Source organism: Bufo bufo, chromosome 10 (genome assembly GCF_905171765.1).
Source record: "Bufo bufo chromosome 10, aBufBuf1.1, whole genome shotgun sequence".
NCBI classification, from domain to species: Eukaryota; Metazoa; Chordata; class Amphibia; order Anura; family Bufonidae; genus Bufo; species Bufo bufo.
This window is the reverse complement of record NC_053398.1, coordinates 128,839,363-128,862,740: the sequence shown is the minus strand read 5'-3', so window position 1 is coordinate 128,862,740 and position 23,378 is coordinate 128,839,363. Positions and strand designations below refer to the sequence as shown.

Genomic DNA, 23,378 nt, shown 5'->3' with positions numbered 1-23,378 from the left:
ACAGTAGATCACATCATGTGCATGGAAGGGGGCGGGGCAGAATTAGTTTGTAAAGCAGGAGAACCGACCAATGAAAACAGACCGTGTGTAAGATTGACAGCTTCCTTCCAGGCAAAAGGTAATTCGGCATTAACCCCGCCCCCTTCGCTGATGTCACCCGCAACACACACACAACAACAGAAGCTAGAAAGCGGTGAAGACATGGCAGCCGCGCCCCGCCCCCTTCTCGCTCCCTCTTCCTTTCTCCTCCCACCTCCGCATCCCTCTTGCGTCACCGGGGAGATCGGCCAATCAGCGTCGCCGAGGCAGAAGGTCGCGGCGGCGCGGGCCAATGGGAGGGCGCGTCACGTCGACATCGCCGCTTCTCTCCCGGGGAGCGCGCCTTGAGGGAGTCAAAGGGCGCGTAGAAGCGGTTCGCGATGCAAGCGTTTGGGGGCGCGCACGGGAGCGGCCTGTGAGGAGAAACAACCGGCACCGGGGGCTCCTCACCCCCCGTCACCACACCGAGCGACCGCATTCTGGACTGACTGTAGCCGTGTTTTGGTCGCCGCCCGCGCTGGTTACAACATTCGTTGACTGGGGCCTTAGGACGTTTTCGTGTCAGGACCTCGTTACCGGACTCTACCGTGCCTTCGGAGGTCAGGCGAGGTCTCTCTAAGCTCGCCCCACGCGCCTCGTTCTATCGGTTCTCGCTGGTTTCCCATCCCCTCCCCCCCACACTTCCACCCCGGTTACCGGAGGAGGGGAGGAGGGGGAGGTAGGCCGCGGCCCCCGCTGGGTCCATGCGCAAGTTCGCGGCCTTCCCTCCCTCCTCCTCCTCCTCAGCACCGGCCCCAACACCGCGGGCCTCCAACCGCCAGGGAGACGGGATTAAGGACTGAGCACAGCCCGGGGAGCAGCGCACACACACGCGGTAAGAGCTGGGGCATGCTGCGGGCACTGGGTGCTTAGAGGGTGCCATGGGGTGCCCACCAATGCCTTGACTGTGGGCTCTGAGCAATGCAGGGGCCCCTGTGGGTGCACCGGATCGCCCTCCCCAGAGTGGATTTCCATTGGTCAGAACCATAGCCAAATCTGCCACGGTGAACTTGATCGTCTAGCGATGTCTGTGTTGACATTGGGTCCTAGGTGATGGGGTTGGCTTCCCTGGCTGTGGATCCCAAATGGTGGTAAAAATTAAAATACCAGGAGTTGGATCTAAAAAATATTCACTGTTTGCACCAGAGCGCTATGCCCGCCATCGTCTTGTGTGGGCAGTTGCCGATAGCAACCGGTGAGAGCTTCCTGTGGTATGACTGTCTCATGATCGCCGCTGTTCACGGTGCCCCCATCTGATTTGATGTCAGTATATGGTGTTGGACAAGGGCAGGCTGACCCAATGGGCTGTGCTGTGTGCCAAGACCTTGTGATGGGGGTACACGGCCGCCCCTGACCACTGTGATGACCTGTGACGCTCTAGTAGCAGGTGTTTGAGGAAACCCCCTGTTCTACCCTAGAATATTAGCGCACATTAGTGAGATCTGTGGATCTATCTTGGGGTGTTGTAGGTTTTGGGGGTTATGCACAGGTTCTGCTGTCTGTTAGTCAGGTTCCTATGGGGAAACTGCTCTGCCACGTCTCGAGCTGTGCGGCGTGGAGCCGTGATATGGCATTTGTACGGTGTGCCGTGGGTCCATACTAGGTCTCCAGGCCTATATGGAGGGCTCGCTCACTCTCATGCCATATTATTGAGGAGACCATGACTGTAAGCTGTCACACGTGGTGCCCGCAGCGTGCCATGCGCCCGTGTGCAGCCTCTGTTCAGGTGCACAGTATGCCTTGGGTGGCTCCTGCAGAAGCTTTCCTGATAAAACGCCGTTCCTCTGTCCCGCCTGGCCGACGTTGGCGCACATTACATAGAAGGCGGAAAACTGTTTGTGGTGAACAATGCTTTATTTTGAGTCTTTCCTGCGCGGCAGCTCTTCTGCGCCTCGCTTCTCCCCCCCCCCAGACACAGGCCAGTGTGCTCAGTCAGAAAGCAACCCCTGATTGATATCCAGAAGCCATAGCGCTTGCTTCAGGGAATGTACACAGACGGGGCTGCAGTAGACTTATTCAGTGTGGTCGGATCTCGTGCCTGAAGACTCGCTGATGATCAGACGTTGAAGATCTGCGCTCTGACAGACGGCGGCTTGTTGAGATTTGTGCTGTAACCTTATTATGCTTAGGTAACGTGTCTGACAGCTCTGTAGACCATTTACTGTAATACAGCCGGGGCCTGCCAGCAAGGGTGTCCTAAACCTCTGCATGGAGATATCCAGCTTGTGTAGCAGCAGTTTCCCTTAAAGGGTTATCCTGTGATTAATTTAAAAAAAAATAGAATCAGACGACATATAAGACATGACAATCTCCAAAGAGATCTCCCCATTCATTGCTCTGCAAGATTTATATCAAGCTGGCAGCTCAGGAGGGCGCGCTCTTTCTCGGGGGGGCTTGTCCTCTTGCAGCTGGTGACAGTTGAAGGATGGAACCGAGCATGTGCGTCCGCCTCAGTGAGGTGGACACAGAAATTAGAGCAAATACAAGGTGGTGCTATACAGAGATTTGTAGAATAACTCAGCGGCTATACAGAATTTTTAATTACATGCAATTGTAAAAGTGGTCAGATCCAGGTGATGGTTTGAAAACTGTAGGAACTGTGTGTGTGTGTGTGTGTGGGGGGGGGGGGGGGGGGGGGGGTTAGGGATTGTGTTATAAAGGTGGTGTTTTGACAGTGTCAAAAAGGTGTAAAGACCCTCCACCAAAGACCGCCTTCCCTCCGAGAAGATGGAAAATGTTGAGTGTTCTTCTATAACTCTTGTGTTCAATACGTTCGCTCGCTGGGGGATCGTGGTGTTCGATGTTTGAGTGAATATTTGGATTTCAGAAGCTGGAAAATTAAAAACCAACGTCTGATGTCTCCTCACACTTCAGCTTGACCAATAGAAGAGAATTGGAAGCGGCAAACAAATTTCAGTTTTGTGCTTTGTGCACGTTTTCCCCGATGAATTAACCTGACCGGAGGGACGTAACGATTCCTCACCCGCTTTTGGAACCCTGGGCGTCGAACGATGATTTCGACGTCGCAATCAGCGATCACAAGAACGACAAACTAAGAAATTAAAGCATGTCGTTCGATGGTTCAGTGCTTTTACACGTAACATCACTTTTGCTTTATTTTACTTTTTTTTTTTTTTAACCATTATTTATTCGTGTAAAGCAGGGATGCTCAACCTGCGGTCCTCCAGCTGTTGTAAAACTACAACTCCCACCATGCCCTTCTGTAGGCTGTCTGGGAATTATGGGAGTTGTAGTTTTCCAACAGCTGGAGGGCCGCAGGTTGAGCATGCCTGGTGCAAAGGGCCCTTGGAGTTCCTTGTGCCGTTGTCTCAATTTGAGTCATTCTGTGCCTGTGCACACATTTGGTCTTGATATATGTAAATGGAGCATGACATGTGGCTAAAATAAACGCTAAAGCCGCGAACATCATGAGAAAACCAATCTGCTTGGCGCACCTTCTGCCTAGCCAGAAAAACGTAAGGACCGGACCCATCGACACCATATGATTGCGCAGGTCCCTTTCCCCTGTAGGAGGCTCACATGTTGGTGGCTTGGATCATGGTCCTTCTGGGTGGAGTTGCTCTTACTCCTGCAGCCTATTCCTTTCTCTTATGTAAACAAAGCTGTGAAAACCCATGCGGCCACCCCTCCTGGATGTATAGACTCGGGCTTCCTGTATTCCGGTGCCCCCCACTGCCCACAGGACTGGACGTGTAGGATTGGGGGGGGGTTGTTGGCCCACTTGCCCATTAGACCATCAGACTCTAAGCAGGATGTAACTGCATTCCTGTTGCTTGAATTGTCCTTGTCTCTAACATTACTGACCAGTTTGACAGAATATATAATGGAAAGGTTTGCTGCAGCGACTGGTGCGTAGCTTTCACCCATGAGTGTGCCATTGTTGGGAGCAGTGGCTGCCTTCTAAGGTGCGGCTGCGGTGGAGATGTGGTTGGTGTCTTGGATAATATTTCCTTGTGTAAGTTTGCCGTTGCAGACCTTTTTGTTTTGTAAGGCTCCTGTTACTCACTTTGAAGGTAACTGTCATACAGGTCTTTACTTATGGGGCATTGTCTGTCCTCTGAGGTCTCCAGACTGGTCGGGCGGCTTAGTGACATTAGAGGGAATTCCACTAAAGCCAGATTTACACGGCGGCATTATGAGTCCCTATTAACACCGCACCACCTGTGTCCTCGAGGGTTCTTGCATCACTGTAGACCCTGCCTCAATATGGCGGCTGTGTGAAACTAGCCTTGGGAATCGCGTGTATGTGGCTGTACATCTGAGCTCCAAAGGGGCCTTTCACTTCACGTTTTGATCTTTGCATCAGATTTCTTCCAATGGAGTTCTGTGACGCTGCGTAGGCCTACAGGTTTGTCTAGGGCGGTATGAATAGGCCAGGCCCATATAATGTGAACCTCTGCTGCTCGACTACACTTGCCACAATTGTGCCACATGGAGAACCCGACGGCACGGTGGTTTGACTATATCAATTTTTTAAATATATTTTTTTGGTTTATATAGGAAAGAAACTTCAACATCTGTGGGACACTCTAGATTGGGGGAAATTAAGAAATCTACATCTGTGATGGGCCTGCACCTCTGTCTGTATGGCCAGTGACATTACTGGTGCTCCCTGAGTTTAATGGCACAGCAGCAGATGGAGACTAAAAGGGTGCTCCTTTTTGACCACTGTTCAGCAATAGAGAGCAATAGAAAAAAAAAGTGAAAAGCCTATTAAGCTGCCATGTTGCATCCCAACATTTCCCAGTGTACCGCTGACTTCCTATCGAGGAGTTCTTGGGGGACAAATACACGGTACTTGGGTGCCACATGTAGGGACCTTGCACGTATCACCTTATGTGATCTGCATTGTGTGAGGCCTAATGCTATTTGAGTGCTTTCAGGAGATGGTTATAATTTCTAATTATCACTAACTACTAAACCTAACAGGGTGGATAAAAATCAATGATTTAAAAAAAAATTTGGATCCTTTTTTTTTTTTTTTTTTATATATAATGCTTTTTAAGGAAAATATATTACCATCCAAAGGTTATTCCATCATGAAATAAAGATTAGTTTTTTAATTTACAGTCATGTGAAAAAATTAGGACACCCTTTGAAAGCATGTGGTTTTTTGTAACATTTTTAATAAATGGTTATTTCATCTCCGTTTCAACAATACAGAGAGATTAAAGTAATCCAACTAAACAAAGAAAACTGAAGAAAAGTCTTTTCAAGATCTTCTGTAAATGTCATTCTACAAAAATGCCTATTCTAACTGAGGAAAAAGATAGGACACCCTCACATGTATTCCCTCTTAAATTGGCTCAGATCTCACACAGGTATATCACACCAGGTGCACATAATTAGTAGATCGTTACTCTGCATGTTGAATGAGGCTTGCCCTATTTAAACCTCAGACATTTAGTTTGGTGTGCTCCTGACTGTTGAAGTGAGAGTGAGCACCATGGTGAGAGCAAAAGAGCTGTCAGAGGACTTCAGAAAAAAGATTGTAGCAGCCTATGAGTCTGGGAAGGGATTTAAAAAGATCTCAAAAGATTTTGAAATCAGCCATTCCACTGTCCGGAAGATAGTCTACAAGTGGAGGGCTTTCAAAACAACTGCCAACATGCCCAGGACTGGTCGCCCCAGCAAGTTCACCCCAAGAGCAGACCGCAAGATGCTAAAAGAGGTATCCAAAAACCCTAAAGTGTCATCTCGAGAACTACAGCAGGCTCTGGCTACTGTTGATGTAGAAGTACATGCCTCTACAATCAGAAAGAGACTGTACAAGTTTAACTTGCATGGGAGGTGTGCAAGGAGGAAACCTTTGCTTTCCAAGAGAAACATCGAGGCCAGACTGACATTTGCCAGCGATAAAGTTGACAAAGACCAGGACTTCTGGAATAATGTTCTTTGGACAGATGAGTCCAAAATTGAATTATTTGGACACAACAGCAGAGGACATGTTTGGCGTAAACCAAACACAGCATTCCAAGAAAAGAACCTCATACCAACTGTGAAGCATGGAGGTGGAAGTGTCATGGTTTGGGGCTGCTTTGCTGCAGCAGGACCTGGTCAGCTCACCATCATAGAATCCACGATGAATTCTACTGTGTATCAGAAGGTGCTTGAAGAACATGTGAGACCATCAGTTAGAAAATTAAAGCTGAAGCGGAACTGGACCATGCAACATGACAATGACCCAAAACATACTAGTAAATCAACCAAAGATTGGCTGAAAAAGAAGAAATGGAGAGTCCTGGAATGGCCAAGTCAAAGTCCAGATTTGAATCCCATTGAGATGCTGTGGGGTGACTTGAAAAGGGCTGTACGTGCAAGAAACCCCTCAAACATCTCACAGCTGAAAAAGTTCTGCATTGAGGAGTGTGGTAAAATTTCCTCAGACCGATGTCGAAGACTGGTAGATGGCTACAAGAACCGTCTCACTGCAGTTATTTCAGCCAAAGGAGGTAACACTCGCTATTAGGGGCAAGGGTGTCCTATCTTTTTCCTCAGTTAGAATAGGCATTTTTGTAGAATGACATTTACAGAAGATCTTAAAGACTTTTCTTCAGTTTTCTTTGTTTAGTCGGATTACTTTAATCTCTCTGTATTGTTGAAACGGAGATGAAATAACCATTTATTAAAAATGTTACAAAAAACCACATGCTTTCAAAGGGTGTCCTAATTTTTTCACATGACTGTATGTAGAATAAGGCTGTACGTAGACTCCCATATTGTGGAATGGATCAGGCAGTGGCTCAGGGACAGACAACAGAGGGTTGTAGTGAATGGAGTATATTCAGACCATGGTCTTGTTACCAGTGGGGTACCTCAGGGATCTGTTCTGGGACCCATGTTGTTTAATATCTTTATCAGCGAAATTGCAGAAGGCCTCGATGGTAAGGTGTGTATTTGCTGATGACACAAAGATTTGTAACAGGGTTGATGTTCCTAGAGGGATACACCAAATGGAAAAGGATTTAGGAAAACTAGAGGAATGGTCAAAAATATGGCAACTAAAATTTAATGTTAAGTGCAAGATGGTGCACCTGGGACGTAAAAACCCAAGAGCAGAATATAACATCAGTGATACAGTCCTAACCTCAGTATCTGAGAAAAGGGATCTAGGGGTCATTATTTCAGAAGACTTAAAGGTAGGCAGACAATGTCATACAGCAGCAGGAAATGCTAGCAGAATGCTTGGGTGTATAGGGAGAGGCATTACCAGTAGACAGAGGGAGGTGCTCATGCCGCTCTACAGAGCACTAGTGAGACCTCACTTGGAGTATTGTGCACAGTACTGGAGACCGTATCTCCAGAAGGATATTGATACTTTGGAGAGAGTTCAGAGAAGAGCTACTAAACTGGTACATGGATTGCAGGATAAAACTTACCAGGAAAGATTAAAGGACCTTAACATGTATAGCTTGGAAGAAAGACGAGACAGAGGGGATATGATAGAAACTGCTAAATACATAAAGGGCATCAACAAGGTAAGGCTACTTTCACACTAGCGTTGTTTAAATCCGGCGTTCAATTCCGACACCGGAACTGCCCGCCGGATCCGGGAAAAACGTGTGAAAACGAATTACATTTTTATCCTGATCAGGATTTTGATCACAATGAAAAAATGCATTGGAAAATACGGATCCGCCATTTATGGACTAACTTTTTTTTCACATTTTTCTTGTTTAACATGCAAAAGCCGGATCCGGTTTGACGGAACACACGGCGCCGGATCCGGCGTTAATGCAAGTCAATGGGAAAAAGGCCGGATCCGGCGTTCAGTCAAAGTGTTCAGGATTTTTGGCCGGAGGTAAAAATACAACATGCTACGGTTTTCTGAAAAGCCTGATCAGTCAAAAAGACTGAACTGAAGACATCCTGAACAGATTACTCTCAATTCAGAATGCATTAGGATAAAACTGATCAGTTCTTTTCCGGATTTGAGCCCCTAGGACGGAACTCAGCGCCGGAAAAGAAAAACGCTAGTGTGAAAGTACCCTAAAAGAGGAGAAAATATTTAAAAGAAGAAAAACTGCTACAAGAGGACATAGTTTTAAATTGGAGGGGCAAAGGTTTAAAAGTAATATCAGGAAGTATTACTTTACTGAGTGAGTAGTGGATGCATGGAATAGCCTTCCTGCAGAAGTGGTAGCTGCAAATACAGTGGAGGAGTTTAAGCATGCATGGGATAGGCATAAGGCTATCCTTCATATAAGATAGGGCCAGGGGCTATCCATAGTACTCAGTATATTGGGCAGACTAGATGGGCCAAATGGCTCTTATCTGCTGACACATTCTATGTTTCTATATGTTTAATTTTTTGGGGTAAATAAATTCCATTAATCCATTCACAATGTCATGCTCTTCCAGAGGTTTTTGTACGATTATTGGGCAGTTTCTCTGCCTACAAGATATTATCACAGATGCATGGTTTACTTTTGCAGTTCTCAAAACTGAATTTGACTCAGCAGAGATCACATGCCTCTTCACAGCAAAAATGTTATAACATGAACAGAGTTGAGAAAAAGACCTTAATACTAACTTCTACAAACCTATGAATGCAGAATCAAACTAAAATGAAGTTATTCTAAAAATCTTCATCTACTTGCATATTATAAGTTATACCAGCACGAATTAGTCTTTATGTAGAAAACTATGATTTAAATCAAATTCACCCTGAAACCTGACCTTATAAGTTTGAAGAATATTCTCCAGATGTGTGCAGTTTTCGCTCTGTTAAAAGGGTTGTCCAAGATTTTGATATTGATGGCCCATTCTCCACATAAGTAATATCAGATCAGTGGGGGTTCAACTTCTGGCACCCTCACAAATCAGCTGTTTGAAGAAGCTCCGGTGAGAGCTGTGGCCCATCGTTTGGGCTGTGACGTCACATCGCCTAAGCGCAGCTCTGTCCCATTCCAGTGAATGGGGCTGAGCTGCAATACCAAGCACAGCCACTATCCGATGGATGGCGTTGTGCTTGGTAGGGCTACTTTCACCCTTGCGGCAGAGTGATCCGACAAGCAGATCTGTCAAAACGTGTGCCAGCTGATGGCATTTGTAAGAGAGATCAGGATCCTGATCCGGCATTTCAATGCATTTGTAAGACGGATCAGTCTTTCCGGTGTGATCTGGAAAAACGGATCCAGCATTCTGGTATTTTGAATGCCTGATCCGGCACTAATACATTCCTATGGAAAAAAATGTTGGATTCGGCATTCAGGCAAGTGTTCAGTTTTTTTGGCCGGAGACTGAACTGAAGACAGATCTGTCCTGATCTGTCAAAAAGACTAAACTGAAGACACCCTGATGCATCCTGAACGGATTCCTCTCTATTCAGATTGCATGGGGATATACTTGATCAGTTCTTTTCCGGTATTGAGCCCCTGTGACGGAACTCTATGCCGGAAAAGAAAAACGCTAGTGTGAAAGTACCTTAGCTGTGAGGAGGCCACGGTGATCACAGTTGTGCTGCGGACTCCAGGGGTGCCGGGTTTTGGATCCCCACCCATCTGATATTGATGAGCTGCCAACAATATTAAATGCCCCTTTAAAGAAGGAAGTATAGAGTCGGTCCATTTCCATTATAAAATATAGATGAGGTACGCTTTTAATATAAGCCTATTTGTAGTTTTCCTGTTTTGGAAAGTGCGTCCAAATTTTTCTGTTCCATGAAATAGACATTCATGATATAAACCGGCCAGACATTTCCAAAAAGGCAAGTTGTCTTGAGTGATTTTACTCCTCTTCTAGTCTGAGTGCACACAGGCCGGCTGCCGCGCAGTAGTGCTGTGCACATAGTGGCTTGTTGCTACGCTTCCATATGGCTTGGTGCTTGCTCACACTGTGAGTCATGCCCATGTTCCAGGATTAAAGGGATCAGAAGCGCACGCTGACAAAACACAGGCACACCTGTATATTCACGCCTTAATAGCTGTATTAGTTCACAGGGAAGGTGACAACGTGACCTAAAAACACAAAGGTTGTCACCAAGATGGCGGGCAGGACTTGATGCACAAAAGCAGAATATTCTAATGTATTTTCGACTATTGTTTAAAGGGGTTGTGAAAAAAAGATATAGCAGTGTAAATCTGATGGTCAGCAATATATAGCTAAGCAAGTTTTCGGCAAAAAATATCTATTTTCTCTGGCACTCTTCTGGCTCTGCAATCAGGGCTGTGGAGTCGGTAGATAAATGCTCCGACTCCTCCGTTTTTGGTACCTCTGACTCCTCTGTATTTAAAGGGTTTCTGTCACCCCACAAAACTCTTTTTTTTTTTTTTTTGGATAGTTATATTTCTTATAGCGCGATATAGGAGAATATAATAGTCTTACTTACTTTCATGCGGCCGATTCTTTAGAAAACGAAGTTTTATAATATGTAAATCAGGGCTCTACCAGCAAGTAGGGCGTCTACTTGCTGGTAGCCGCAGCAGAAAACCGCCCCCTCGCCGCGTTGATTGACAGGGCCAGCCGTGATCTCCTCCGGCCGGCCCTGTCAGTATTTCAAAAATCGCGCGCCTCTGGTCATTCGGCGCAGGCGCTCTTAGATGAGGAGGCTCGTCTCCTCAGCACTCCCTCAGTGCGCCTGCGCCGATGACATCCCCGAAAGAGAAGACGTCATCGGCGCAGGCGCACTGAGGGAGTTCTGAGGAGACGAGCCTCCTCATCTCAGAGCGCCTGCGCTGAATGACCAGAGGCGCGCGATTTTTGAAATACTGACAGGGCCGGCCGGAGGAGGAGATCGCGGCTGGCCCTGTCAATCAACGCGGCGAGGGGCGGTTTTCTGCTGCGGCTACCAGCAAGTAGACGCCCTACTTGCTGGTAGATCCCTGATTTACATATTATAAAACTTCGTTTTCTAAAGAATCGGCCGCATGAAAGTAAGTAAGACTATTATATTCTCCTATATCGCGCTATAAGGAATATAACTATCCCAAAAAAAAAGAGTTTTGTGGGGTGACAGAAACCCTTTAATATGCGAGTGTATTTTATACATTCCTTCAAGGAAAGAAAGGCAACATACATGTCATTACCACAGAACTACTGGCCAGGAAGCCGCTGCCTTCTCCTTTGTGTGCTGATCTTCTGCTGAAGATAGGGCAGTGGGGGGATCCAGGACGGGAAGGGGCATTTATTGTAAAACGTGATTTCCCTAGTAGAATCCCATAGTCATGTTTAACGTTTAACCAATTTACGTCCGCCCATAGGATATAAACGTCCTATGGGTGGACCTCTATTTCTGAAAGCACGTTTTAAAACGTCCTTTCAGAAATCGCAGCTGCACGCTAATCGTGCAGCTGCTGATCGGGTTGCCCGCTGTCAGTGACAGCAGGGCAACCCAGAGAGGAGGCAGGGACAGTGCCCAGGTGTCCCTGCCTTCTGGATCGCTGCAGACACAGCGCTCACAGAGTGCCGTGTATGCAGAGCAGGAATCGCTATGCGCTTCCTGTTCCGGCCCGGCGGTCATGTGACCGCCGGGACCGGAGAGTGCAGGGGCTGTGTGAGGTCTTTCACAGACCTCGATCAGCCCTGCACTGAGGCTGTACAGCCTCTCTAGGGGTGCATTTCTTCTGTAACTGGGGCTACTATGTCAGCCCCAGTTACAGGAGAAATCAACAGTGAAAAAAGAAAAAGAAAAAGTGAAGCAAATGTCCCCCAGAGGTCTTGTTTGACCTTATGGGGGACGAAAAGTGTAAAATTAAATAAAAAAAAAATAAAGGGTTGAAAAAATTAAATAAAGTTTCACATGTAAAAAATAAAAAGTCTCCAAGTAAGGAATAAAAAAATATATTTTTAAATAGAAAAAATAAAATAGACATATTTGGTATTGCCGCGTCCGTAAAAAAACAGCTCTATAAAAATATCACATGACCTAACCCCTCAGATGAACACCGTAAAAAAAAAAAAAAAAACTGTCAAAACAAGCAATTTTTGTCACCTTGCATCACAAAAGGTGCAACACCAAGTGATCAAAAACGCGTATGTCCCACAAAATGGTACCAATAAAACCGTCACCTCATCCCGCAAAAAATGAGCCCCTACATAAGAAAATCTCTCAAAAAATAAAAAAACTATAGCTCTCAGAACATGGACACATTAAAACATAATTTTTTTGTTTCAAAAATGCTATTGTTGTGTAAAACTTTAATAAATCAGAAAAAGTATACATATTAGGTATCACCACGTCCGTAACAATCTGCTCTATAAAATGTCACTTGACTGAACCCCTCAGATGAACGCTGTAAAAATAAATAAATAGAAACTGTGCTAAAACAACCAATTTTTTGGTCACCTTGCCCCATAAAGTGTTATAATGAATGATCAAAAAATCCTATGTTCCCAAAAATAGTACTAATAAAACTGGCACCTTATCCCATAGTTTCCAAAATGGGGTCACTTCTTGGGAGTTTCTACTGTAAGGGTGCATCAGGGGGCTTCAAATGGGACATGGCATCTAAAAACCATGTGGAGTTCCTTTTCTTCTGCGCCCTGCCGTGTGCCCATACAGCAGTTTATGACCACATGTGGGGTGTTTCTGTAAACCGCAGAATCTGGGTAATAAATATTGAGTTTTGTTTGGTTGTTAACCATCGATGTGTTAAAGAAAAAGTTGGATTAAAATGGAAAATCTGACCAAAAAGTGAAATTTAAAAATTTGATCTCCATTTTCCTTTAATTCTTGTGGAACGCATAAAGGGTTAACAAAGTTTGTAAAATCGGTTTTGAATACCTTGAGGGGTGTAGATTCTACAATGGGGTCATTTATGGGGGTATCCACTATGTAGGCCCCACAAAGTGACTTCAGACCTGAACTGGTCCTTAAAAAGTGGGTTTTGGCAATTTTCTTAAAAATTTGAAGAATTACTTCTAAACCTAACGTCCTAAAAAAATAAAATGACATTTCCAAAATGATGCCAACATAAAGAAGACATATGGGGAATGTTACGTAATAAATATTTTATGAGGTATCACTTTCTGTTTTAAAAGCAGAGAAATTGAAATTTAGAAAATTGCGAATTTTTCAAATTTTTGGGTAAATTTGGGATTTTTTCATAAAGGTGAAATATTTATGACTATCATGAAGTACAATGTGTCACGAGAAAACAATCTCTGAATGACTTAAATAAATAAAGGCATTCCAAAGTTATTACCACATAAAGTGAGATATGTCAGTTTTGCAAAATTAGGCCTGGTCAGGAAGGGGGCAAATGGCCCAGATGTGAAGTGGTTAAGCTAACAATCTGAGTTTACAAGTTTTTATAGCCTTAGCTGAATGACAGCAGTTTTTCAAATGGTTTACAGCTTCAGTCTTGAGCTATTGACCATCCATTCCCATCACTTATACAAGTGTCTCTAGTCCTGCAAAAAACATATTTACTTAATCACTTATCAGTGGAGAGGCGAGGTTAACCATGGACGCTGCGTTCCCTGTAACAGCGGAACACAACACAATGGAAAGTATAAGTATTGCCGCCAGGGCTGTGCAGTCGGAGGCAATTTTGGGTACTCTGAGTCGGCAAAAAATACTCTGACTCCTACTAGATTTAAATTTGGAATAAATAAAAAAAGCAAGTATTTAAACTTGCTTTTTTTTTTATTTATTCCAATTTAAATGCGGTAATTAATTATAACTTTTTGTGAATTGGAACATTTAACTTCCAATTTACAAAAAGTTATAATTAATTACCGCATTTTTCGCCCCCTATAAGACGCATTTCGGTTTTTGAGGAGGAAAATAAGAAAAAAAATATTTTGAACCAAAAGGTGTGCTTTTGGTGGGTTTTGAACTAATGGTGGTCTGTGGGTGGCACTGTTATGGGGGCATCTGTGGGTGGCACATATATAGCATCTTATCTGTCATCCACAGATCCCCCCCCTTCCCCATAAGTGTCCCTGTGTAGTGAATGGGGGCCGGCCTCTGTTTCTGTAATGGCAGCGGGGCCCGGTGCCTGCTTCATTCATTCAGTGGGCGGAGCAGGCGCGTGACGTAATGAGCTACGCTACGAGCGCCCACCCGGCCTCCTGACTGCCAAGAAGTTAGTAGTAAGTAGTACAGCGCTAGATTTAAGATGATTGGAATACTTTAACAATACCCACAAGTTAGATATGATTACCGTATACTACAGTGAGCGGGGCCCGGTGTAGTAGAATACAGTGACTGCATCGGGCCCAGCTGCCATTACAGAAACAGATGCGGCCCCTCCTCCCTCTCAGCCTATTCACCGGACGGTCGCAGCATTCACCCCATAAGACGCACAATTTTCTCCGCTGCGGTATTTTCTCCGGCCAAAAAACGTTCCGTTCCGGATAGAGTTGTTGCGATACCAAATTTTTGATTCGGTTTCGATACCATGAAAAAGTATTGCGATACTCGATACCATTCGATACCACGCGAAAAAAATAAACAAAAAAAGCCACGTGCATTCCTCATTTTTAAAAATGGCGAATCGCGCAGTTTTTATTTTATTTTTTCTGTTCCGGCATTCACCACCTAGATTTTTTTTTTATATTTTAATAGTTTGGACTTTTCTGACGTGGCGATGTAATATGTTTATTTATATATTTTATATGTGAAATTGGAAAAAGGGGGGTGATTTATACTTCATATTTTAGTGTTTTTTTTTTTTTTTCACTTTTTATTTAATAACTATTTCCCCCCTTAGGGGCTAGAACCTGGGATCTTTCATCCCTTTTCCTATTCACCCTGATAGATCTCTATCAGGGTGAATAGGACTCCACACTGTCCCTGCTGCTCTGTGCTTTGTGCACACAGCATCAGGGATGTTACCATGGCAACCAGGGCTTCTGTAGCGTCCTGGCTGCCATGGTAACCGATCGGAGCCCCAGGCTTACACAGCTGGGGCTCCGATCAGAAGCTGCCACTGCACCACCAATGAGGGGGAGTGGAGAGGTCCCTGTGGCCACTGCCACCAATGATTTTAATACTGGAGGGTTGAGAGGGGCCGGCGCACTGTGCCACCAATGATTTTAATGGGATGGGGGGATTGAGGGGGGGGGGGGCACACTGCACCACCAATGATTTTACCCCTTTATACAGGAGGCGGGTACTAGCAGATCAGCGGCAGTTAACTGCCGCTGATCGCAGCTCCCTGTCAGGGGCAGGGTGCCGGCAATGCGATTCTGCTGCCGGCACCCGCCTCCTGTATGTGTTAAAGACTGACTACTGTATATGAGTCCAGACTTTCACTATTAGGCCACACAGAGCGGCGCCCAGCGATGTCTCAGCACTCACCATTTAGTCCTGGGCGCCGCTCCGTTCGCCCGCAGTGCCCCATTACTGTCTCCTCTCCTGCTCCACATGCTGCTGATTACTATCGGAGCGATGGGAGGAGACATCAGCTTCACTAGTGGGCGTTCCTTCTCCCTGGCTGTAGCGCTGTCCAATCGCAGCGCAGGGAAAAGGAACGCCCACTAGTGAAGCTGATGTCTCCTCCCATCGCTCCGATAGTAATCCTATCATTGGTGGCGCAGTGCGCCCGCCCCTCCTCCGCCCCTCTCTTCTCATTGCCGCCCCTCCTCCACCCCCTCTCTTCTCATTGCCGCCCCTCCTCCGCCCCTCTCTTCTCATTGCCGCCCCTCCTCCGCCCCTCTCTTCTCATTGCCGCCCCTCCTCCGCCCCTCTCCTCTCATTGCCGCCCCTCCTTCGCCCCTCTCTTCTCATTGGTGGCAGCGGCAGCAGCACAGGGGGAGGGAGGACAGCTTCCTTCTCCCCGTGCTGCTGAGAGAGAACATGAGCGCGCCGATAGCAGCGCGCTCATGTTCAGAGATACTAGACTGCGCAGAAGCGCAGCCCAGTATCGAAAAAACGGAAATCCCGGTATCGTATCGATACCGGGACAAAAGTATCGATTGGGTATCGAAATTTCGATACCTGCAACAACCCTAGTTCCGGAACTGAAGACATCCTGATGCATCCTGAACGGATTTCACTCCATTCAGAATGCATTAGGATAATCCTGATCAGGATTCTTCCGGCATAGAGCCCCGACGACGGAACTCTATGCCGGAAGACAAGAACGCAGGTGTGAAAGAGCCCTAAGGCTATAAAAACTTGTAAACTCAGATTGTTAGCTTAAACTTTAAACATGACTATGGGATTCTACTAGGGAAATCATGTTTTACAATAAATGCCCCTTCCCGTCCTGGATCCTCCCACTGCTCTAGCTTCAGCAGAAGATCAGCACACAAAGGAGAAGGCAGCAGCTTCCTGGCCAGTAGTTCTGTGGTAATGACATGTATGTTGCCTTTCTTTCCTTCAAGGAATGTATAACATTTGCATATTAAATACAGAGGAGGTACCAAAAACTGAGTCTGAGTCGGACCATTTATCTACCGACTCCACAGCCCTGATTGCCGCTTGCGTGCCATATAGTGAAGCATATGAAAAGCATGCTTCTGCTGCAATAACAATCTCTGCCCCTCCCCCTGCTCTGCAAAGGGAGTGAATACAAGTGCTGCCCTGAGTGACATGTCTGCCTGCTGGGTGACTCATCAGCATGTTGTATGTGTAGGACTACAACTCCCAGCTGTACAATGACACTGCAGATACACACAGGATCTTCCCCCTACCTGTTCTTGTGCAATGCTCTGCAGAACTCCTCTGTCAGCTCATGTGCCCAGCATTTGTCTCCTCACTGCCCACAGCTACTCAGTAAAGCCTTCAGTCTTAAGTCTGTGCAGCTGAAGGGGTTAAGAATCCAGGGAGAGAGCAGACTGCAGTGCAGAAGGCGTGGCCAGCACAGTGGTAGCAGTGCAGGGGCGTGGCCAGCACAGTGATAGTGCAGGGGGCGTGGCCTGCACAGTGATGGACTCTTATCAGATCTCTCAGGCTTGTGCACAAAACAGAGGAGGGAGAGAAGCTGTCATCACAGGTCATGTGACCCTCAGGGAAATCTGAGAAAGCAGCAACTGGAGATAGTGAATTGTAAAGTCCTTACATTTGCCTAATTAGAAAGGTACAAAGAACAAAAAAATAACTCGGACATCCCCTTTAAGAAAGTAATTGCCCTAATGTGAAACCCATCAAAAGATCAAAATGAAAAAAACAATGGGATGTTATAATGCCCCATAGTTGAGTCAGCGTATGTAATGCCGCCCCAGATGCTACTTCAGGCACTGAAGGTTGGTGGAGGTATGTGGTCATCCGATAGTAATATTGTACCTGGATGGTCCACTTGTCTGCCACTTGCTGAGCCGGTGCCCATGGCTGAACACAGCAACCAGAAGGCACGAAGCACACGTGTTCCAAGACTATTGGGTAGCTCTTAGCTGCCTGTAATGGGACTGGTTATACGGTATGTCTGCTAGCTGCCTGTAAGGGGTACTGGTTATACGGTATGTCTGCTAGCTGCCTGTAAGGGGTACTGGTTATACGGTATGTCTGCTAGCTGCCTGTAAGGGGTACTGGTTATACGGTATGTCTGCTAGCTGCCTGTAAGGGGTACTGGTTATACGGTATGTCTGCTGCCAGTAGGGTCTGAAGATTAGTCCAGGCACTCGGTTAACTTGCTATTCACACACCAGAACATCAGGGAATAAGATTCCTTCTCTCCTATTTACTGGCTAACACGGTACAAATATATATTTTTACCACACACACACCAGAGAATTAAGGCCCGATGTGGCAGACGTTTATCTGGAGGGAAGTGTTCTTTCCCGGCAATCGCCTGCTCGCTGGTAGAGGAGACCGCCACTATTACATGTGGTGATCTTCTCCTCAGTACAAGGAGGAGCAATCGTTATACCATCGTTCTTCCCTATACTGACTCATTGTTGCCGGCAGCAGTTCGTGGTAGACACCACAATCTGCCGCCTGCAAATGGTGATTTTTTAACATTTTGAGATTTGGGTTGCCCGATGAACCAGCATTTACTTCTTCATTGGGCAGTCGGCAGCAGTATTACACTGCCAGATTACCAACAATCTGCAGGTGTAATGCAGGCTTTACACGGTGAGGTCATTTAGTAACTGAGAATGGTGACGGGCACGGGGGACTTCTCTATTTCATCCAGTCATTGGCTGGCCAGTGGTTTCCTGCGTGTTGAGAGAAGGATCCGCAGTGGGATCAAATAATTTCTAAATTTGATTTCTGTACATCAGAAAAAGTGGACTTAATAGTTTACCTAGGCAGGGCGCTGCGTCTAGAAGTCTGTTGCTTCATGCAGGTCATTTAGGGTTTTCCAGGCTGATTGCTGTAAGGCCAGCCCAGGTAGCCTCTGGCCTTTAAAGGTAGGTGTGTGCGTGCACTTATGTAAGACGGTGTGTTTTTATTAAAGGGGTTGTCCCATGTAAATATTCTACATTTTTAAAACCTGTATCTGAACACTTTTGAAGTTGCATGTAATTAAATTTCTAGCAACTGAGCTGTGCCTTGTTCATACTTCAGTGAATCAGACTTGTGCTGTGCCTTTTCTCCAGCACATAGCTATTGATTCTAATGTTTGTTCACACACCAGTGGCTTTTCACAGACCATGGGTCAGTGGAAAATTCATGGGGACATGCACCACTTGATGTGGACCACACGCGCCTATTGAAGTCTACGGGTCAGTTAAAAAAAAAAAGACACACGGATTTGTTCTGTCAGTGTTTTTTTTAATTTTTTTTTATTGTTGGAAGGAAATGCTCCAGAAATAGGTTTTCAGCTGAGCAGTGTCCGTGGAATATGGATTATCCACAGGTCCTTCACAGATGAAACATTGACAGAAATGTGAACGGTGCTTTATGCTATTCCGAATAAGGCCTCTTCTTTTTGCTTTTCCTCCTCTGCCCACCTCATAAAGAAAAAACACAGGCTGCTGGTGATGGCCATATCCCATACCCGGCACCCAGCCTCTGACTGTGCACTGTGATCTGCCGCAATTAACCCATCAGGTGCGGCAACTGAGGGGTTAATTGCGGCCAATTGCAGCACACAGTCATAGAGGCTGGGTGCCGGGTATGTGATATGGTCGGCACCAGCAGCCTGCGTTTTGTATTCAGGCATAAACTACAGTTCTGTTCAAAATAATAGCAGTCAGACATCACTAACCTGATCAGTTTTTGGTAGAAATTATATTTCTACATGGCAAATAATTTACTTGTAGGTGTAGTAGAGTAATAGAAACCCAACAGTCATGACATGCATGCTGCTGATTCTGTGTAATTCAATCACTTATTGAAAGGGGCATGTTCAAAATAATAGTGTGGAGTTCAATGAGTGAGGTCATTCGTTCTTTGAAAAACAGGTGGCAATTATTGCCCTTATTTAAGGAAGGAAGGTGGCAAATGTTGCACATGCTGGTTATAGTGCATTTCTCTCAAATTGTGAGGAAACTGGGTCTTTCCAGACATTGTTCAGAAGAACAGCGTACCATGATTAAAAAGTTGATTGGAGAGGGGAAAACATATAAAGAAGTGCAGAAAATGATAGGCTGCACAGCTAAAAGGATCGCAAATGCTTTAAAATGGCAACCAAAACCTGAAAGACGTGGAAGAAAGCGGAAAAACTAGCATTCGAATGGCTAGAAGAATAGCCAAAATGGCAAGGACTCGGCCAACAATCGGCTCCAGAATGATCAAAGAAGGTGTAAAGTTACCTGTGAGTACTGGTACTATTAGAAGACTCCTATGTGAAGCCAAGCTATCTGCAAGAAGCCCCCGCAGATTCCCGCTGTTGGGAAAAAGACTTGTGCTGAAGAGGTTACAATTTGCCAAAGAGCACATTGATGGCCTAAAGAGACATTTTGTGGACTGATGAAAGTAAGATTGTTCTTTTTGGTTCTAGTGGCCGGAGACCGTTTGGCAGACGACCCCCAAACACTGAATTCAGCCACAGTACACTGTGAAGACACTGAAGCATGGTGGGCAAGCATCATGATATGGGGATGTGTCTCATACTACGGTGTTGGGCCTATTTATCGCATTCCAGGGATCGTGGATCAGTTTGAATCCATCAGAATACTTGGAGAGGTTATGCTGAAGAGGAAATGCCCTTGAAATAGATGTTCCAACAAGACAACGTTCCAGACCAACAAGATTGAGGTTATGGAGCCCAATCCCCGGATCTTAATCCAATAGAAAACTTGTGCGGTGACATCAAAAATGTGAACTGTGGAATGTAGTCCGATCATCCTGGGCTGGAATAGAATGTGTAGTGTTCCCAATGCATTTGTGTGTATGGAAATAAAAGCTATTAGAAGGATTTTGAGCTTTATTCCCTTTTTTCACTTTTTTTTAAACACACTGCTATTTTGAACACAATTGTATAATCATTGGTGGCACAGTGCGCCCCACCCCTGGTATTATAACTATTATAATTATCTGTGGCAGTGGCCACAGGGTCCCCTCCTCCTCATTGGTGGTGAAGTGGCAGCTTCAAATTGAAGCCCCAGCAGTGTAATCCTGGGGCTCTGATCGGTTACCATGGCAGCCAGGATGTTACTGAAGCCCTGTCTGCCATGGTAATCTCCCTGCTGCTGTGTGTACTATGTACAGGGCAGCAGTGAGAGTGTGAGGTCCTATTAACTCTCATAGAGCGCTCAGGGTGAATAAGACAAGGGATCAAAAGATCCGAGTTTCTAGCCCCTAAGGGGGCTAATAGTTAGTAGAAAAAATACTAAGTTTAAATCGCCACTTTTCCTAATTTTACATATAAAATATCTAAACAATAAAAAATAAACATTACAAATTGCCACGCCTGAAAGTGCAAGCTATTAAAATATTTTAAAATATCTCCTATTAAAAACTCGTAATTTGCCATTTTGTCACCTTGTCCCGACAAAAAATTATGATCGGACTGTTGTATTATGGTCCAGACGTTCCATAAAATGCAGAATACACGCAGCTTTTTTGGTGTTATTTTTTTCGCGTGGTATCGAGTATCGCAATACTTTTTTATGGTGTCAAAATCGAATGGGTTTTAAATTTGGCCACTAAAAATTTGATTTGGCTCCTAAATGTTTCAGGTTAGGAGCCAATGGCCCCTTGATTATTATATAATATTTTTTTTAAGTCTGGAGAGCTGTATTCTGTGGAGTGAGGAGTCGCACTTCTCTATCCGGCAGTCTGATGGACGAGTATGGGTTTGGTGAAGCCCAAAAAAAGTTACCTGCCTGATTGCATTGTGACAACTGTATAGAGGGCTCCAGATGGCGACCAAAATGGTCGCCAATGCAACTTAGAATTGCAAAATGGCCACAAGACTTTGTAGTCTTGTCGCCATTTGTGCCCAGACCCTCCGCTGCTCTGCTGCTTTAAGAAGTAAGGTCTTGCATCCATCAGAGACACAGCAATCCAATAACAGAGCTCCGTACTGTACAGAGCTGTTATTAGTAAGGAGGCGGCTGATTGGTTAGTATCTGCGTGCTGCCATGCCATTGGCTGCTTCTCCCCCGCTGAACACAGCAGCTTGCTTTTCAGTCATGACTGCCGACTGCTCCATAGACGAGGGGCAGCTGAAGTAGACTAGTGTTTCAGTCATGCGACGCACTGAGGTGAGCGTTCTGCGTACACCGTGCCCTGTGCCCCCATGTAAGGGGTAAGTGGTGGAGAAGAGAGGGCAATGGTGTGGACAGCTGCAGTGGGCTCAGCCACACACAGAATGCCGAGTAACGCGGGGCTTTGTCTCCTCACAGTAGCAGATGAAACTGATTCCATAGCTGGTTTGTGCAATTCTGTCACAGGGCCTGGTGCACTTCATGTCTGTGTGCTAAATAAAAAGGAATGCACTGTTGCCAGCACGACCAATCATCGTAATGTAGTGCAGGGTTTCAAATCGGGACAGTGAATGGGGTCGTATTGCAACCCTACAGTTGTGAGAATTATTGGGACTGTTATGACAATGTGCAGGTCCCAAAATGACCCCTTTCACTAGTGGCCATGTGATGTTTGTCACAGCCAAAGGCCCCTTGCAGACTAGCGTTCCTCCCGCAGCGAGTCCGCAACGTAGCTCCCGGCCTGACCTACCAGCACTGCCGGGGTCACATAGCATTATATTGATTTATGATGCTATGTAACCCTTACAGTTCTGGAATGTATTAGATAACACTGACCTAATGCTGTCCGTTTTATCCAATACATTTCAGAACTGTAAGGGTTACATAGCATCATAAATCAATATAATGCTATGTGATTCCTGTCAGCGCTGGGAGGTCAGGACGGGTGCTGTGTTGCGGACTCGCAGCAGGAGTAAAGCTCGTCTGCAAGGGGCCAAAGTCACCATGCAGCCCCAGGCTTATCTAACCAGTGATTATGTAATAAATGGCCATTTAGGACAACCACTTTACACCCCCTTTTTTTTAATTTCTTTTTTTTTGCACTTGGTCCATCCTTTTTGTATGCACAGTACGGCTGATGTGCAGGAGAGGTCCACCGGCGCTCCTCATTAAAATATGGCTGTTACCTGCCAGGCTTCAGGTTGAGTCTCGACAGAACAGCAGGGTTAGGGCATGCAGCATCGCAGACATGGTGAGCGGGAGAGGTCGCAATTAGGAAACTAAGTTTTATGCGAATCGACTAAGGCCTCTTTCACACTTGCGTTGTCCGGATCCGTCGTGTACTCCATTTGCCGGAGGTGCCCGCCGGATCCGTAACAACGCAAGTGAACTGAAAGCATTTGAAGACGGATCCGTCTTCAAAATGCGTTCAGTGTTACTATGGCAGCCAGGACGCTATTAAAGTCCTGGTTGCCATAGTAGTAGTGGGGAGCAGTATACTTACAGTCCGTGCGGCTCCCAGGGCGCTCCAGAATGACGTCAGAGCTCCCCATGCGCATGGATGATGTGATCACGTCATCCATGCGCGTGGGGCGCCCTGACGTCATTCTGGAGCGCCCCGGGAGCCGCACGGACGGTAAGTATGCTGCTCCCCACTACACTTTACCATGGCAAACAGGACTTTAGCATCCTTGCAGCCATGGTAACCATTCAGAAAAAGCTAAACGTCGGATCCTGTAATGCGCCGAAACGACGTTTAGCTTAAGGCCAGATCCGGATTAATGCCTTTCAATGGGCATTGATTCCGGATCCGGCCTTGCGGCAAGTGTTCAGGATTTTTGGCCGGAGCAAAAAGCGCAGCATGCTGCGGTATTTTCTCCGGCCAAAAAACATTCCGGTCCGGAACTGAAGACATCCTGATGCATCCTGAACGGATTTCTCTCCATTCAGAATGCATGGGGATAATCCTGATCAGGATTCTTCCGGCATAGAGCCCCGACGACGGAACTCTATGCCGGAACAGAACAACGCAAGTGGGAAAGAGCCCTAAGGCTGTTTCATCCGAAGTGTAT

At 45.9% G+C, this 23,378-nt stretch overlaps 1 protein-coding gene across 1 annotated transcript in view; it reads left to right on the top strand.

The window, feature by feature from the left end:
- The first annotated feature begins 361 nt into the window (after nucleotides 1-361).
- The window catches only part of ANKRD11 (ankyrin repeat domain 11), a 163,337-nt gene continuing 140,320 nt past the window's right edge, over nucleotides 362-23,378 (top strand). The window contains exon 1 of the mRNA XM_040409901.1: nucleotides 362-913. The gene's annotated coding sequence lies outside the window, so the exon portion shown is untranslated. The remainder of the gene's footprint in view (nucleotides 914-23,378) is intronic.